We start from the raw sequence: 17,631 nt of genomic DNA, 5'->3' as shown, positions 1-17,631 counted from the left end.
CCACTGTGCTTGGCCAACTCTGCCCATCTTAATTCCTGCTGATGTGTAGTGATATTCTTAAAGTCCAGTCATTGACCTAGGGCTGGACCTCCCGCTTCCTTTTCTTAGGTCAAAGCCTTTAGAGAAGCAGGGCTGTACGGGGTTGGGGTGGTTAACACACTACACCTGTACCATCAGCTTGCTTACATCCAGCTGTTTATTTGGCCAAGTCATTCTCAGAGAATCTGTCTTCTCCTCCATCCCCACATCCAATTGGTTATGAAGTTCTATGGCTTATGTCTCCTTAGTTTCTCTCCAATTCATCCACTTTCCTTCCCTGAAGATACACCTTGGTGCCTTCATCTTTCTCCCCTAAGCCATTCCTGGTATCCCCACTTGCTGGTAGAGCCATCTTCTCCACCATACCAGTAGCTCTCAAAGTTTGGTCCAGAGACTCCAGGATGTCCCTAAGATCCTTGCAGGGGATCCCTGGAAGATGAGACTATTTCTACAACACGATTAAAATATGATTTGCCTTTTTTACTCTTTCTCTCACAAATATACAGTGGAGTCTTCCAAAGGCTTCCTGACATGGGATATCGCAACAGAGTGAATGTGGAAGCAGATATGAGAATTCAAGTGTTTTCAATTAAGCCAGACATGAAGATGTGTAGAACTATACAATACCACTCTTACCAGAAAATATTTTTTGTTTTGCAAAACATATATTTTTCATAAAAATGTATTTCCATGTTAACATGTAATAGTGTTTTTTAATTAATTAGTAAACATTTAAATATTTTATTAGTTTTAGTTTTTAGTATGGTGAATATGGATAAATACAACCCACATGAACAAGATCTTTTTAAGATCCTCTGCAGCTGCTGAGTGTCTAAAAGGTTTCTGATGCCAAAAAGTTTGAGAACTATTCCTGACATTTAAAATTTTGATTTTTAAAAAATTTCATTTTTAAAACTCTGTAATTTATTGAAAGAAAGTCTACATCATCACGTTATTCCTCCATTTTAATCACTGATATACAGAAGATAAAACCCTTCAAGGTCATCATTGCTGCTTTACTGCTGTACATAGGCTAACACCCTGCCATAGCAGCTCAGTTCCCTGCTCCAACGTGGCCATTTTCTATCCCGCCACTGCCAGCTCAGGTTTCCTAAGCCAACTGCAATGGTTTTCTATTGCGTTGACTTAGCTACGTGGGACCATGTTTCCCAGATTTCCCTTCCCTATGGGAATCCAGTCAAGGTTGGCCGTGAGGGAAGTCATCCTGAGATCTGGAAGGCAGACATGACACGCAGAATTACACTTGGAAGGCAACATCTCAGCTAACACAAACGGCTGCTGATCTCCTGGCTGGCCTTGTTAAGGAGGGCACGCGTGGGCCCACAGCTCTTCCACATTTCCCTGGGTCTCCACCCCCAGTTTCCCAGTCTGGGTGTGCAGCTCCAGGGCAAAGGGTGACTGCTTCCTCCTTAGGCCACCTGTGCTGCTGGGGCACAAGGCCTAGTTCCTCCTCACAGATTCTAGTTTGCATTTGCTTCTCCTCACACCAGTCCTGATTTCTTCTGCCCTGAGCCCTGCTGACCTAGAGCAACTTCAGTTCTACTACCAGCAGTAGAGGCAGTACCTGCCATAGATTTCTTCACCAGCTTCCTTCATGGTCCCTGCTGAGTTATTTTTCTGTGCCCTGCCAGACCTTTGCGTTCCAAGCATCTCCCACAACTGTGAAAGCTCTGTTTATTCTAGTAATAAATCCATTATTCTATGTCATTCACAGGGGCCCTGCTTCCCTGTTCACACCTTAATTCATATGAAGCCTCCAGGTGTCCTTCCCTGCCTCTAGCTGTCTGGCAGAACACCAATTTCCCCTTTCCTGGATCAACTCAGGATTCCTGAAGTCCTTTTTAAGCCATTTCGCCAGCTCACAGCCCAATGGATATGACTCTTGTGCTCTTTGTGTCCTTCCTACACACAGCATTCCATGCAGTACTCCACTTGTAGTGATTTATAAACACAGTTTTCCACAGATCTCTCTCTCCTTCCTACATCTGCAAGCTCTCTAAGAGCAGAAATAGGATCTCATGATCTATACCTTTGTATCCCAGTCCCATACTTAAAAAATAACCTTGACAGAAGGGAGGCAGAATAAATATACAGATTTTTAAATATCAGCTACTGGAAAAGAGGACGAATGAGAAAGGCTAGGATAAGCAAATGCTTTTGTTTCTAAGCCGGGGTCTGCATAAAGCAGTAGTTTTTTGAGTTTATAAAGCATAACAATTACTTAGGGAGTTTGGGGGGTATTTTTTGTTCTGTTTAGTTTTGTTTTTGTAAGTATATTCCTAGCGCCATGCTTTCAGATATTCTGATTTAGCAGACTTGGGGCAGCGCCTAGAACTCTTCAATTTAATAAGACGTAGGGTGATCTCACGAAGAGGGAAGAATACAGCTTGAGAACCACTGGAAAAAGAACATAACGGGAGGAGAGGGGCTTAGGGTAATAATGACTAAATTCAGCTCTTTGAATCACTTAGTGGGGAGAGTAGGGGGAGTAAGGGAAACTTAACAAAAATGCAGTTTCCTAGACCCCACACCAAATCTTCATAATCAGAAGCAGAGGTGCTTCAAAAGATGCCTAGTGGGGCTGGGAGCAAAGAACACTTACTCCTGAGGTTTAGCTGCTTATCCATCCTGACTTAGCGTAGGGACATGGACTTCCTGTCTTTATCTAGTCACCTGAAACTCACCCTTGAACCTTCTATCTATGAAGCAGAGACCATGTGGTGTCCCTGGATACAAATAATAAATACTCATAAGGATAGGTCTTTGGGAGGGGTCACACAAAAGTATTCTAAAGAGAAGGTGGGGAGATTTTAGAAAAATATTGGATTAACAAAAAGACTAAAAGAAGTGATTCATAGAAAAGGCAACAAAAAACGGAAAGAACAAGCATGACTTTAATTTTTCCAGAGGGTTTAAGCTCACATAGTACCTACGAACCCCTCTCCAGTTGTTTCTTCATATAGTTTATACCTGTCCTGTCCCATACAGTAACCACTGGCCACATGTGGCTACTGATCACTTGAAATGTAGTTAGTGTGACTGAGGAACTAAATGTTTAAGTTTATTTAACTGTGATTAACTTAAATTTAAAGACTAATACCCAATTCAGTTATGGAAAATGTTTAAGTATGTTTGAAACAACTTGTGCATATGAACCTGGTTTTTTCAACTGTACATTTTATGAAATCTAAATATCGGTCAAGTATCTCTGATGAAAATTTTGTGTCCAAAGTACAACATGATGTTAAGTCTAAAATATAACTCCAGATGTCAAGGACTTAGTGTGTAGAATTCAATACATTTTATTTGATTATAAATCAAAATGATAATTTTGAATATATTGGGTTGAGTGCATTACTGAAATTATACCTTTTTCTTTTTACATGTTTAATGTAGCTACTGAAAAAAATTTAAATACACAAGTGGCTAGCATTATATTTCTATTGAACAGTGCAGCTCTATTCAAGACTATTTAGAACAGGACTATTTAATGAGGGAAATGAGTGCTCCTCTATAATGTAGTCATTCTAGGGGATTAAAAGCTGACTCCAAAGATGCTATCGTTTTGGAAATGCAATCCTTTCTGAATCTTATCCCTACCTCATCTCCACCTGCATCAGGGTAGCTGATGAGTCCTTTCCAAAAAAAAATCATTGGGACTTTCAAGTCCCAATCTGGTGTTTACACACTTTGATTACCCTCTTCATTCAGCAGCCTTACTTGACTTGACTTTGGTTTATTTCAAAACACCAGACCCACCTGAAAACAGTTTAAGAATGAATACTGAGGACAATATTCAAAACATTATACCACTGGTTCTCAAAGAAGACCCAACTCTATTTTGAATAAAGGCAAGAGCATCTTTTTCCAAAGGGGCCAATTATGAAGTCAATTGCAAACTTTAGGGTGAACTATGGTATGTTTGTTAAATAAGTTAACAAACAGTAAATGATATTCTTTTTATAATCCCGTCTGCAGGTCTGATTTTTCTGAGAACTGCTTTAGTTGTTATTTTCCACATCATCAGGTTTGAATTCACACTTTGAGACAGAGGTTTTTAACTTGTGGGTCCAACAGCTCCATGATGAGGACGTGGCGAGAATGCAAGGGATGCACAACTCTGTAGCACCTTTTCTGTTTTTCTCCATTGGCCCTTAATTGAACTTTGTCATTTCCTTCCCTTTTAAAGGCAAGCAACAAACTACACTACCATTATAATACCTGCAACATCACCAACAAAAATACAACTTTTTTTTAAATTTGACAATACAGTTGTTCCACAAATCCTGAAAATTTACTTCTTTATATCATGAATTAAAGTTATGATAGTTAATTTCTCCTGATCATAGCACCTCATAATATACAGAGGCAAGTATGGGTCAATTCTTCACTTGGCAGTCCTTCAGCCATGAAAGGTGGAAGATGTGTAATCCCATCCTAGTAATCCAGACATCTACAATGCTTTGTGAAATTCCTTATTCATACTTGTTTGTTCTTCATCAAATGAAAAGAACATTTGATCAAAATGGCTACATGGAAAGAAGTCAGCCATTTAAATTGTTATAATTTTGCCAAACTGGATGGTTCAAATGAGAATTTTTGATTCTTCATAAGTTACCATTGCTGTTTGAAATATGATATACATGTAGGCTACAAGCATGGTATTTAAACTAATTTTAAGATTATTATTGATGACATATTGGGTGATGATATTATCCATAATGTTGTACATTCTGTGAAATTCAGTGTATTTTTGTGTTGTCTTGCTTTTGATAATCTTATGTACTTTATTTTTAAATTTGAAAATATCATTCTGAAAAAGCGTACATATGTTTCACCAGACTGTCAAAGGGATCTATAGCAGGAAAAATGGCTAAATCTCCTACTCCAGGCATTCCATGACTAATCCAGGACCCTGAATATCTGTGTATTACTAGAGATGCCTACTATTCACGTAATTCACAAATGTTTCCTAGCCCTGGACATAGTGTGCCCCGACTTCCCGGTCAATTCACAACTGAGTGGAAAGAAGAGCTCTCTATTGCCATCCACACGAAGGAACGGTAAAATAGAGACAAGGAAACGACTTTATAAAACAAGTAATGGCACACAATTTCACCTGAGAAAGCCCTGGAAGTTGATGTTGACTTTGAGGTGGTGGAGGTTGAGAAGCAAACAACTTTATGGTAACTCAGTAAATTACCACTAATTTTTCTAGAAACCAGTTGGCTCTTCTTCAACATGAAAAGTGAATTATTCTTACTTGTTATTACATTTCTCTCATTCAGTTGAATACAATATGAATGTACATTTAGAAACACAGCCTGGGCAACAGTGAAACCCCATCTCGACTAAAAATACAAAAATTAGCTCTGCATGGTGGTGGGCTCCTATCATACCAACTACTGGGAGGCTGAGGCAAGAGAATCACTTGAACGTGGCAGGCAAATGTTGCAGTGAGGTGAGATCATGCCACTGCATTCCAGCCTGGGCAACAAAGCTAGATTCTGTCTCAAAAACAAAGAAACAAAAACACTACAGCACTCTCCAGTTAAAAAGAAAGCGGTATGGGCATTCCACACTAAACCCAGGCTGGGCAGAAGAAAGTGATGCATATTGGAGGCCCACATTTTTCAGCACTGTTGTCTCAACATTTAGAAACACCCCTGGCATGAAAACAACACTGTCACTTTTAGAAATTTTGTTCTGTTTTTTTTTTTTTTTTTTTTTTTTTTTAACACTAAAAGATGAGAATTAGCCCACAATTTAATATTGTCAATACATATTCTTCATTACACAACTGGCACGCCAACTGTTACCTAAGCACTTCAGACTCTTCAAATCCCACACCCACACATTCTGAACTCATCTGCATCCAGATATGAATAAAGATGAATAGCATCTTGAGGAAATTGCTTCTCCATTCTCAAATGGCAGAAGCCATGGAGTATACTCCTCACAGTGTCTAAGGAATTTCTAAGAGCAACAAGAAATAACCCTAAAGTCACCATTTTGTAAGAAAAATCACATCCTTCTATGGCAACCTACTGACTGGGCATTTCAAATTAAAAGGGACCTTCGAATTCCCCTCCTGTAATTCTCTCATTTTAAAAGAAGTACTTTTTTATTTTACTAAACTCAAGTTAATTAGGTTTTGGCAAGTCAGCAGCTCAACTCAGCATCTCTTTATAGAGAACAGTTCTAGGAGACCTTGATGAAATTGCAAATGCTTAGAAACAGTCATTTGCTTGCATGCTGGGTAAATAGGAAAGCATGCTGACTGTATTTATTTTCCTATCATTATGTCACCGTGGGGTGAGCTAGTAAAAAAAGTAGAAGCTGCTAACATTTTGGGGTGTGTGTGTGTATCCTAAAATAATTTATTTTTTCTTGATCTCAAACCATTATTCCATGATTGCAGGAAGTCTCCAGCACTAGAATGAATTGTTCTCTAAATATTTATAAATTGGGTATTATTCACTTAATTCATTAGTGTTCATTCATTCATTCAACAGGTAGTTACTGAGTGCCAATTATGTGCCAGGCTGGTGGCATACACAGGTGCAAAAATGAGGTCCATTTTTATCCCAAGAGATGCTTACAAGGTGAATCCATGCCCAGGCTAACCTATATTAATTTCTTGTCTTAGTTTGAGCTGCCATAACAAATTGCCATGGACTGGGTGGCTTAAACAATGAAAATTTATTTTTCACAGTTCTGGGGAAGATACGAGCCGGGTTGATGCCTGATGTGGGCTCTTTCCTTGGTTGCAAACAGCCACCTTCCCACTGTGTCCCCATATGACCTTTCCTTGGTGTGTGCAGGTGGAGAGAGAGCAAGGAAGCACAGTTTCTGGTGTCTTTTCTTGTAAGAACACTAATCTTACGCTGAGGACCCCACCATCATAACTTCCTATAAATCTAATTACTTCCCAAAGGACCTATCTCCAGTTACCATCATATTAGGGGTTAGGACTTTGATACCTCCTTGATAGCAAATGTGCTATTTCATCTATGAGTTCAGTAAACCACGGTGTCTCAAAATCACCACAGAGAAGAGGAACCTTTGCTCCTCTGGGACTCCTGCAGTGGCTACAGCATCACTGATCCAGCTGCCAGTAGGAAATGGGAGCTATAGAGGCATCAGACACAGAAGTCCTGTGGTTCAAGTGGCTTGAGGCTCAGGGGAGACTAAAACAGACTCTGAGGCTCAGGTCAGTTCTGAAGCAAAGGTGATAAAATTTCTGCAGTAGAGCCAAAACTCATAATGAATGTGCTTCTGTAAGTTAGGTGTCCTTATTTCAAGGCCTGCCTGTATCTTTGAAGCTTCTTATGATCATGTTAAATCAGGCAATAAAACAAAACAAATAAAGATAACACAGATCAGACAACACCAACATTCAACATATTATAATAGCCTGGAGTTTTTGCAAAGCTGTAATTACAGAGAGCTTTTAACCAGGCCCAATGAAGCAAGATGGGTACATATCCAACTCTCAGCAGTGTCAAAGCCAACATCCACCAAGCTCAGCCGCTCAACAAGAAATAATTTGACTTTTATAGGGTTTGATCATTTCCTTAAAAGCCTGTATGATCAAAGCCAGCCTGGAATGGAAAGGAATCAAAAGACGGGAAATTACACAAATGTAAGTGCAGATTTTGACATAATCCCAACTAACAAGTAGTGCAGCAGGGTTCTTTTCAGAGAATCCTCCCCCCTATCTCAAGGAAACAACCAACACACACCACATTGAGGTGAAGTGAACCTTTTCCCTGTCACCCAGAATCCATGCAGAATCGATCAATAACTCTTAGGTGGATCTTTGACATACAGACTTTGAAAATGGAATGTCAAGCTCCTTGTGATGTTTTTAACAGAATAAAGGGAAAAAATACACCTACATTTTTCTTCCCCCATCTATTATTAAAATTAACAAGGCAGGTGAGGACATTCAGGTATCTTTGGGTGACTTAAACTATGCTTAGGGCTGCACTGAGTGTATGGTTCTGCCACAGCAGAGCCACAGGACTCAGGAAGAATTCTAACACTTGTCTGATTCTTTGCAAGGGCTTTTATCTCCATCATCCAAAAAGCTCCTCACAGCAAGTTATGAAAGACAAGAAGCACAGCCATCTGGCAGAAAACCAAAGTTCACAGAGTTTAAGAAACTCTCACCTGCGGTCACACAGCTAATGGCAGAATCATATTCAAAACCAGACATTTCAATTGCAGAGCTTATCATCTTTAACCAAGCTTTGGAACCCAGGGCCCACTTTCCTGTGGAAAGCTGAATGTAGCCTGCATATGTGTTTTGTTTTGTTTTGTTTTAAATTTAATTAGTTCTACCAAGTTTTAATTTAATTAGTTCTGCAAAACATTAGGAGCTTGCACATACAGATCTGGATTCTGACACCTTTTGCAAAATCCAAAGTTCAGATCTATAATGGTGCAGGCAACAATAACAAACAAACAAAAAAAACGGATTAAAGGAGACCGCATTTCGCTTCCTGGAAGATCTTGCCATAACCCAGAGCTGATCAAAGATCTCCTCTGTCTGTGACTTCATGCTCAGCTACGCAAAACCTTAACAAGTCATTTATTCTGTTCCCTTTCCTGTGTCTGTGCTTTCCCTCCTCCTGGGATATCCCTATCTGTCAAATCAATGTGGGGGGTATATGTAATCGCCTTCTAGGATGTAGTTCAAATGTCCCTGGTTCCATGAAGTCAATTCTGATATCCCTGAAATAACTAACCAGGCTTTGTTCAGGGTTTTTGAACATTTTCTTATGCTTGCTGTACTGAACTTGTTTTCATATGTGCATATTCAGTGCTGAACACACAGTAAGTGATCAATAATATTTTGTTCAACACTGATAACAATGACTTAAGTAGTACTTCTCATGTGCCAGACACTTATTAAAAAGCACCTTGTTCACATTCATTCATTTAAGTCTCACAAATACCTATAAATTATATCCATTCCAGGTAGAGAAAACTGAGGCATACTAAAGGTTAGACAATTTTCCAACAGTCACTCACTCAGCTATTAAATGGCAGAAGACTAATTAGAACTTAGTCTGGCTACCTCTGGATGAGTGGGTCGATGGGTAGGTGGATGAACAATTAGAAGAAAGGGAGGGAGTGAAGAAGAGAAAGAAAGAAGAGAGGGGCGGACAGATAAACTGTCAGCAATAGGGAATGGCAGAGGGAGACAGATGTGAAAGAGCACTTTGTGTTGTAGGAACATCAAATCTTTTGGTGGGGCAGGGGCCGTGGTGTGTGCTTGCAAAATCTACAACCAGCTTTCTAGGGGTAAAAGCTTGCTTTGTAGTATGAATAATGGTGTAAATATCCTACCATGGCTGATTTCATGGTGCCAACATGATATCTGACCACAGAGTTGGAGAGAGAAAATGTGGACAATTGTCAGTACAGGCCAGTTTGAAAACACCAGAGCGTAGGGTATGCTGAGGAAAATGACAAGTAAAGAGACAGATAACAGTCAGGTGACAAAGGACTGTGGAGGCCAAAGCAACTCCATCTTGGATGCTAATTCACCATGTTGACTTCTGATTACCTTCAGTCCCTGGAAGGTCTCTAAGTTTTCCCATTTATCTACTGTTCCTTATGTAAGAACAGGTATTTACTATAAATTCTGCCCTTAAGTCAAACAAACTTGATGATACCATACTTCAGTGATTCTACAAATACTTTCTAAATCACCCCTTTCCTACAACATATAAACCCTGGGTCCAGAGGGTAATGGCTCAGTGATCCACCATCTTGTCTCACCATCACCCGAGACACAGACATGGCTTCTGTTCATAAGTCCCAACTATAGGTTTCATTCTGAGAAACTAGATTTGTCAGCCTCTTTCTTCAGCCTCTCGGCTTCCTTGAACTTTGGGGGTATGTTTGCATAGACGTGCCCATTGCTAAACAATGACCTATTAAACTATACTAAGGATGAAATCCTCTTCTATGCAAGCAGGAGTACTCTAAAGGTTTTTAGCAAAGAATGATATGACCATATGGCTATAAAGAGTTGGACACAAGATGGGGACATAGTCAAAATATTAGGAACTCTTCATCTTCCTATATTTTGCTTGCATGGCAATTATTCCTGTAAGAAAAGCTATCAATTGTTTCACCCCTTTGTACCTTGTCCCTGTGTCAGTCAGCTCTTGCTCTCTCTGTGCACTCTACCTCAGCCTTCTGTTGTAGGCTCCCACAAGTGCTCCAGGTGTAATAGACCCTCAGGGCTACAGAGTGTCCATCTATCATTGTTGGATATGTAACATGTAAGGGCGGGAAAGCCCAAGCAAAGAAATTAGTCTGAGTCAACTTAAACAGAGAAGACATCAAATAAAGAAAACAATGTCAGACACATCCTTGGCATTATAAACCCATATAACTGAAAGGGACTTTAGAAACCATTTAATTCCTAATTGTCCTTTTACTGGGGAAATAGAGCCCATAACATCTGATGTAGCTCACCCAGTGCCAAAGGGATGGTTAGAGTCAAAGCTGGAACTAGAACTAGGTGGCCTGGTTCCCAGTCAAACAGTCTACATATACATAAAGAGGGCATTTCCTGAGATGTTGCCACCCCTGTAAGGTCAAAGGCTTTCTTAGAAGAGCTTTTTTCTTCTACTAAGCAGGTTCCATTTCACCAAAGGGAACAAGCAAAAACATGCTAATTTCCAGAAGCAGGGACATTCTATTATTTTTCCCCAACACTGGACAACATGAGCCATCTATTTAAGAAACACTCCATGACCACCATTCCCTCTTCATCACTCAAGGCCTTATTATCTACTTTAAAATTCTTCAGATCCTGACCTTTTCCCATGGTTCTCCATCTACCTGCCTGTGCTAAAGCCATTTCCTGATAATTGGGAAGTGGGGAGGGAAATGAAGCAATCTTTAAAAACTATTGTGGCAAGCCTACTTAAGAGAAATTGTTGGAGGGGAAGCTGAAACGTTTGGCTGGAATGCAATGTAGTCTGATAATTCACCCTCATTTCAGGTGATATTGGCCAAGGCTACAGTGAACCTAGCCAAGGGGGCCACTGAGAACTAAAACACAAGCCAATGCTCATCGGGCCAGGATCCAGGAGGCCATTGCTGCCCCAAGGAAGCCCATTTTTCAGTTCTCACAAAGGTATCCCATAGCCTGATTGTGGCCCTGATACAGGATTCTTTTGCAGCTGAAGGTCTTCTCTACTTTCCAATACCAGTATCTGCAGTTTTGATCCCCATGAACAGAGCATAAAAAGCCAATTCCCTGAGCCAGAGAAGTGAAAACTGGTCTGGGGAGGAAGATTCCCAAGTATGAACACAGCTAGAAGATGCCAGCGTGCTAAAGCAGCCATATTACCATGTGCCCGGGCCTGTCTCAATTAATACCTACTGTCTTGGAAAAACAACTAAGAGCCCTTTCATTCTGCAAACTGTCCCAGTGGAAAATGATAAATTATATGGTTACCATTGTCTGGAGTTCTTGGGGTCAAGGACTTCCAAGGCATTTTCCAATAGAATTCAAGGCATTCACAAACTTGCATGGAAAAAATCGCAACTTTGTGAAGCTTAAACAGCAATGGAGCATCTCATTCCATTTTGAACACAGGCCATAAACCTCAATAGTAGCAATACTAGTGATTATATCACCAATATACATATTTTCATGCTACAATACAGCTGCCACAGTTATCTCACAGCAGCATGTATGCCTATTCCTATTTTGAAACAACAGTAGCCACTAGTCCCACTACCAGGTCTTGTTATACATGCATTATGTAAGAACCACAGACATTAGTAGCAGTGGTTTCTTCTTTTTTTTTTTTTTTTTTTTTTTGAGACAGAGTCTCACTCTGTCACCAGGTGCTAGGCTGGAGTGCAGTGGCACAACCTCAGCTTGCTGCAACCTCCACCTCCCAGGTTCGAGCAATTCTCCTGCCTTAGCCTCCCGCGTGGCCAGGACTACAGGCGCGTACCACCATGCCCAGCTAATTTTTTTGTATTTTTAGTAGAGATAGGGTTTCACCATGTTGGCCAGGAAGGTCTCGACCTCTTGACCTTGTGATCCGCCAGCCTCGGCCTCCCAAACAGTGGTTTCTTTTATAAGTCAACAAATAGATATTTCAATAAAATTGGTTTGTGCTGTAATCTTACGTATTATATTTTATGCATTTAATCACACCATTTCAGGGCCCCTAGGCTTTGTCAGATTGAAAGGGCACGAGGGGGTAAATCAGGAGACCTTGGCCTGAAGATTGATAAAGTCATATTAATGAGGCACTCTGATATGTGAAAAAGAGACCTTGCCCTCTGGCTGGGGACCTAGGCTGCCTTTGAATTGGTCTATGCTATGAGGTATCATTTAGTACATTCCTTTTTTTTTTTTTTAATAAGCCTCTTCTTCAGGTGTTTATTACTCCCATTCTCTTATTTTTTGTCTTCTGTTATTCTTACTTTCTGTTTGTTTTTCCCCCTTATCCTTCGGTTTAGGTTTACTAGCAGATATCTCTTAGTCTTTCTGTGCTAAGTATTGGGCTCTCTTTGGGTGTTTTTTGTTTGTTTTGTTTTTTTACCATGCCTCTCTTAATCCCCTTTCTCTCCTGCCCCCACCCTTCCCCACCTTTCTCTGCTGTTGTCTGCGGCTTCTCACTTGGCGCTCCTGTCTTGGCTGGCCACACACCATACCCCTTTCGTAGGTTTTGTAGCAGAAGTTTTGGGTATCAGCAGTCCACATTACATCTTCCCTTTGGGAATCATTTTCAGTTTACTAACAGACACTGTTTCTGAGCCACAATTAAAACAACAAACTGGTCATTCCAATCAACAACCACACAACACAGGGTAGCAGGAAGATAAAAGCTTTGAAATCCTAAGCTTAAATATAATCATGGAAAGAGCGAAAAGTATTCCAGTTAATAATCCCTGATGGCCAGACATCTAGGGAAGATCAGCAGCCTGGATCAGGACTCTTCTCAGTGCAGAAATTCCCAGTGCAGCATACGAAAAGCATACTGCTTAGTCACTGCTAACCGGGGGAGCCCTCTGTAGCAGGCCTATACAATGCAATGATTGTTTCTCCAAATCAGAGCTCGGGTTGAAGACTCAGGGGAAAGCCATGAGACCTCATGACCTTTGTGCTTTAGCTTTAGAGAGCTATGCACTGTGCTTTCAGCACTGTCCTCGCCAGAGGACATATTTGTCCTGAAATAGTATAGCAGTCTCTCTCAGTAAGTTCCTGAATACTTCTATCAATGACCTAAAATTGGAAGGAAGGAAGGAAGAAAAGGAGGGAGGGAGGGAGGCAGGGAGGGTAGAGGAGGAAAAGAGAATAGAAGGAAACTAATCTGTATTTGGAAACATACCACTTTGTCGAATATTACTCTATGGTTAGGAATAGCTTCACATATTTTTAATAATATTTGTTTCCATTTTATTTATAATAAAAGGCACCTAAAGCATTTTAACTGTCTGAAAATGTAGTGGCATTTGCACTGGACAAGAATTAACATAAAAGGTAGCTTAGAGAGCTTAGGATAAAATGAAACTGTAAATTTCATAACCTTTCTTAATCTGTTCATGTATCCTCCTAAAGAATAAAATCTGTTTTTATTGGGGGGGGGGCATTTTTTTCAGTGATTACTCATTTATTTATTTTGAAAGAACTATATGGCCCTTACTGTTAACTTACTAGCTGTGGTGGAAAAATAGTACATTCAAGCCTATCAGCTTTTGAGAAGATTCCAGATTTGGAATTTCATATGTCATTGTCATGTTGAGATGTATTAATTCATTAAGTTTTTATAAAGTATATGTAGATGTATACTAACATCTCAGATATAAGAACTTTCGTCATGGCTCCAAACCAATGAAATAAAGCTCATCAAAGTCACAATCTGCAGATAATAAAATGAATACAAAATTAATCTTATGGATTATTCAAATCTAAATATAAAGATATTTTATATTTATTTAAAATAAAATCAGTGAGGATAAACCTTCTCAGGTCCTACTCTGAGCTTTTGTTTCCAGAATCTTCTTCAAACTCTTTCACATAATCTTATTATTTGGCTTATCTTGTTATTAAAAATAGAAGATCAGATATTCTGAATCTTAATTATTTTTTATTTTCAAATATCTAACTCAAATGAGACTTTTAACTCATATTATGTATTGTATAAACATATCTATTCATTGCATTCTGAATAAAAGTTTTTATTTTTTCATATCCTTTGTCTTAGAGCATGTTGCTTAATAGTAATTATTATTGTAAATGTCAACAAACTCGTACTGATATGATTTAAGATAAAGACGCACCCCAAAGAATTTCCCCACACAATATCAAAAGTCCCACACAAAGAGGATGTGTTGTATGGGGCTTTTGATATTGCACTGCATAGAGCTAAAGTGAAGTAAGTAGAGGGGACTGGACCACATAAATAAGATGAGGGTGCAGCTTTCCTGAAAAAACTAAGAATCGGAAACCAGGATGTCTGCCCAGGTTCCAAAGGATTCTTCTTCCTGTGGTTCCTGGGACAGTGACCATTTGTCTTGGATATTGTTACACTTAATTTCAATGTTACATCTCTTTTCACACTGCTGCAACCCAACTAAACTGGTATCCCCACATCCTTCTGGATGATCTGGTTTTGAATGGCTCTTCCTGAAGAGTGGGGCAGCTGTACAAGTTTTTCCTACTTGCATAAAAACAATATTCATTTCTAATGAATTCTCTGCAAAATGAATGCTTCCCCTTGAGATCACTGGAGGCTCTGGGATTCAGAACAGTTAGACTGACACAAAAGGCAGCCAAGGTCGAGGGTAGGAAAAAAAGGAAGAAGAGGAGCAGCTGTTAGTGCACCCTGGCTCTCTGTGGGCATTCTCGTCACAGTTGGGTCCTTCAGCAGTCAAGCTTCACTTCCATCTTCCTCCATCCCATCCTTCCTCTGACAATATTGTTGCCTCTCTTCTTTTCTTCCTTCATCTCCCTCACCGTAGGATGGCCTAGGTCCTGGTGTGCCATAGCATTAGAGATGGAAATGCCGTTCCAGTGACCTAAAAGGTACCACGTTTCCACCATCTGCCTATGACTCTTCCCCATCCCCGAGTGTGATGATGAGAAACAAGATTTTCTTATCTCCCCTCCCTGTTTATTCCAGCTGACTTTTTGTTGGTTTGTCTCAAAGGGGAGGATATCCTGGTACCACAGCAACAGAGAAAAGGCAAGGGATGTTCTTAGAAACTAGAACTCTTTCCCACAAAAATGCTTAAAGGTATAGGAAATCCCCAAGTGACTGGAGAAAGTCCGTCTTGTTGAAGGGGCTAGGTAGGCGAGGAAGTGACAAGTATTATTGAAAGCAATAAAGAACTATTTTTCCTCTTTCTGAGGCCCAAGTACAGAAATGTATTGTTTTTCCTCAGATTTACATCAGCATAAACTTTAATCAAAAGTCAAAAACCCAGGAGAAATCCTAAGAATTCATGCCATTGTATTCAAAAGAATGTTTCCTGTGATAGGAAAAATTCTCTATTATTTTCACAAATAATTGGAAGTATGGAAGGATGGATCAACTAAACCTAACAGAACCCTTTGCTAAAATCGTTAGAAGTCATTTAATCATATTTAGAATCATTCAGAGGGTTGCATAGTTAATTTTTGTTGATTTAAAGGCTTATAAATATTTTATTGCAATTTTTAATTGTGTAAAAAGTCACAATTGTGGTAGCTTATTCATTATATATGATATAGGCTTTTTATGCTGATTGAGAAGAAGTTATGGGAAAATAAGCAAAACAGTCTTTTTAAAAATAAAAAGCCTTTTCTTAATTTTAAGATGGTAAGAAACAGCAGGAGTGAGCACAATTTATTTATGTATAATGTAGCATATTTGTCCAAGGGTCAAAAGGCAGTGGTTCTAGCATTAATCCTGCTACAAATGTACCAAGTGGCCTTGAGCTCAGCATTGAATCTCCTCCCCGAGCCTGGAATGGGTGGGATGATATCTGAGATCCCTCTTAGCTCTAACTAATTCTGTGACTCAATGCCCAGAGAGACACTCATTTGCAGAACACAGTTGCTACTTAAAACTGCCTCTAGTTTTTGACCACAGAGCAAATCTCCGTTTGTATTTGGATCCTTCCTTCCATTTCTCTTCCCATTTAAAAAGAGAATATCTACGAGTTTCAGAAGAGAAGCCCAGTACCCGTAGCCAGTTCTCTAAATCGACTTCCGGTACTAATATTCCACTATACCAAGGTGTAGCTCAACAAACTTTGAGGTGATATGAGCCTCCCTGGTACTCTACTCACAGGGGCTCACAGGCCAGGACTGGCACTCATAGTACGTCCCTGTAGTTTGGAGTAAAGGGTTAGCGGCCTCACTCATGCTTCCTTCTAGACAAAGGATTTTTAGTACCAAATAGGTCTGTGAGTATGGGACACACTCAGTGTGCTCTGTTCACCAGACCAAACAGCCCCACCATTTCCTGGCTGAATGCCAATAAACAAATCACTTGATTTCTTCAATAGTGGGTTTCCTCATCTATAATGTGAGATAAATAACTGCACCCATCCTTCAGGGTTGTTGTGAGGGTTAAAACTAACATGAACACAAACAATATCGAAGGTGGTATCTGGCACACAGTAAGAACTCCACAATTGCTAGCTAGCGCTGATGGCTGTATTACTATTTGTCTCCCCAGAACAGTTCAGCAACCTGAAATAAACGTACCTCGGTGTGAATTTGGAGTCTTTCCTCAAGTTACCAAGGGACATGTTCTAACTTGTTTCTACATGCAAAAAGAAGTGGCCAGAGCACAAATTCAGGACATAGATAAGCAACCAGAGAAAAGCGGTCCGTGGGGATCAGGGAGAAATCTCCCGGAGCGTGAGTTTTAAGTCTGGGATCCTACCTGGTATCCAGGTACTTCTGAAGAAGCCCCGCTGTCTCCCTAGGCCTAGCCCGTGAGGGTGTGGCCTTTGTGTGCTCCGGAGATGCACCAGGAGCCTGCGCACAGGGAATCCCCGTTCTGCTCCTTGGGGCTCTGAAGTTTGCCACTGCTAGGCAGAGAGCTAGCTTCTCCAGGGGTGCCCCAGAATAGGAGGGACTGACCTCGGTGTTTCTCCCGGAAGCCCTGGCGAGTCTGCGTTTCCTCCCATGTGGCCAAGGCGAGGGACCCAGAAAAAAGAACTGCTCTGAATTTTGCTTTTTCCCAACTGGTATAAGGGAGCAGCAGTCCTCTATAAGGCAACTGCGGAGAAAGTAAGAAAAGTCTGCACGTGGGAGGTCTGAAAAGGGAGGACCTAAAGGTTGTACAGGGTTCCAAACCCACTCAACCACCAAATGTTTCCCTGTAGGGTTACTAGGAACCAGGAATCCACTCCGAGCCAAAGGTACCTCTGGGAGAGGAGCATGCACCTCCTCAGAGAGAGAGGGGTTAAATGAGGTGCTCACTGGCCTTGGCAGTCACTGGGTCCCCACCCGGAAATAGGGGGCTTGGTGGCTAAAAGGGAGGGGGAGGTTGTCTCTTAGAAACAGCTGACTGCGCCCCCTCC

At 40.5% G+C, this 17,631-nt stretch overlaps 1 protein-coding gene across 3 annotated transcripts in view; it reads right to left on the bottom strand.

Moving 5' to 3' along the window:
• Positions 1-17,631, bottom strand: part of LRRC3B (leucine rich repeat containing 3B) — a 91,427-nt gene that overhangs the window by 71,346 nt on the left and 2,450 nt on the right. The window lies entirely within an intron of this gene.

The sequence above is a fragment of the Sapajus apella genome, unplaced genomic scaffold, assembly GCF_009761245.1.
Source record: "Sapajus apella isolate SASKATOON/1434 unplaced genomic scaffold, GSC_monkey_1.0 scaffold4, whole genome shotgun sequence".
Classification (NCBI taxonomy): Eukaryota; Metazoa; Chordata; class Mammalia; order Primates; family Cebidae; genus Sapajus; species Sapajus apella.
The sequence above is the reverse complement of the archived record's forward strand: the minus strand, read 5'-3'. Positions and strand labels throughout refer to the sequence as shown.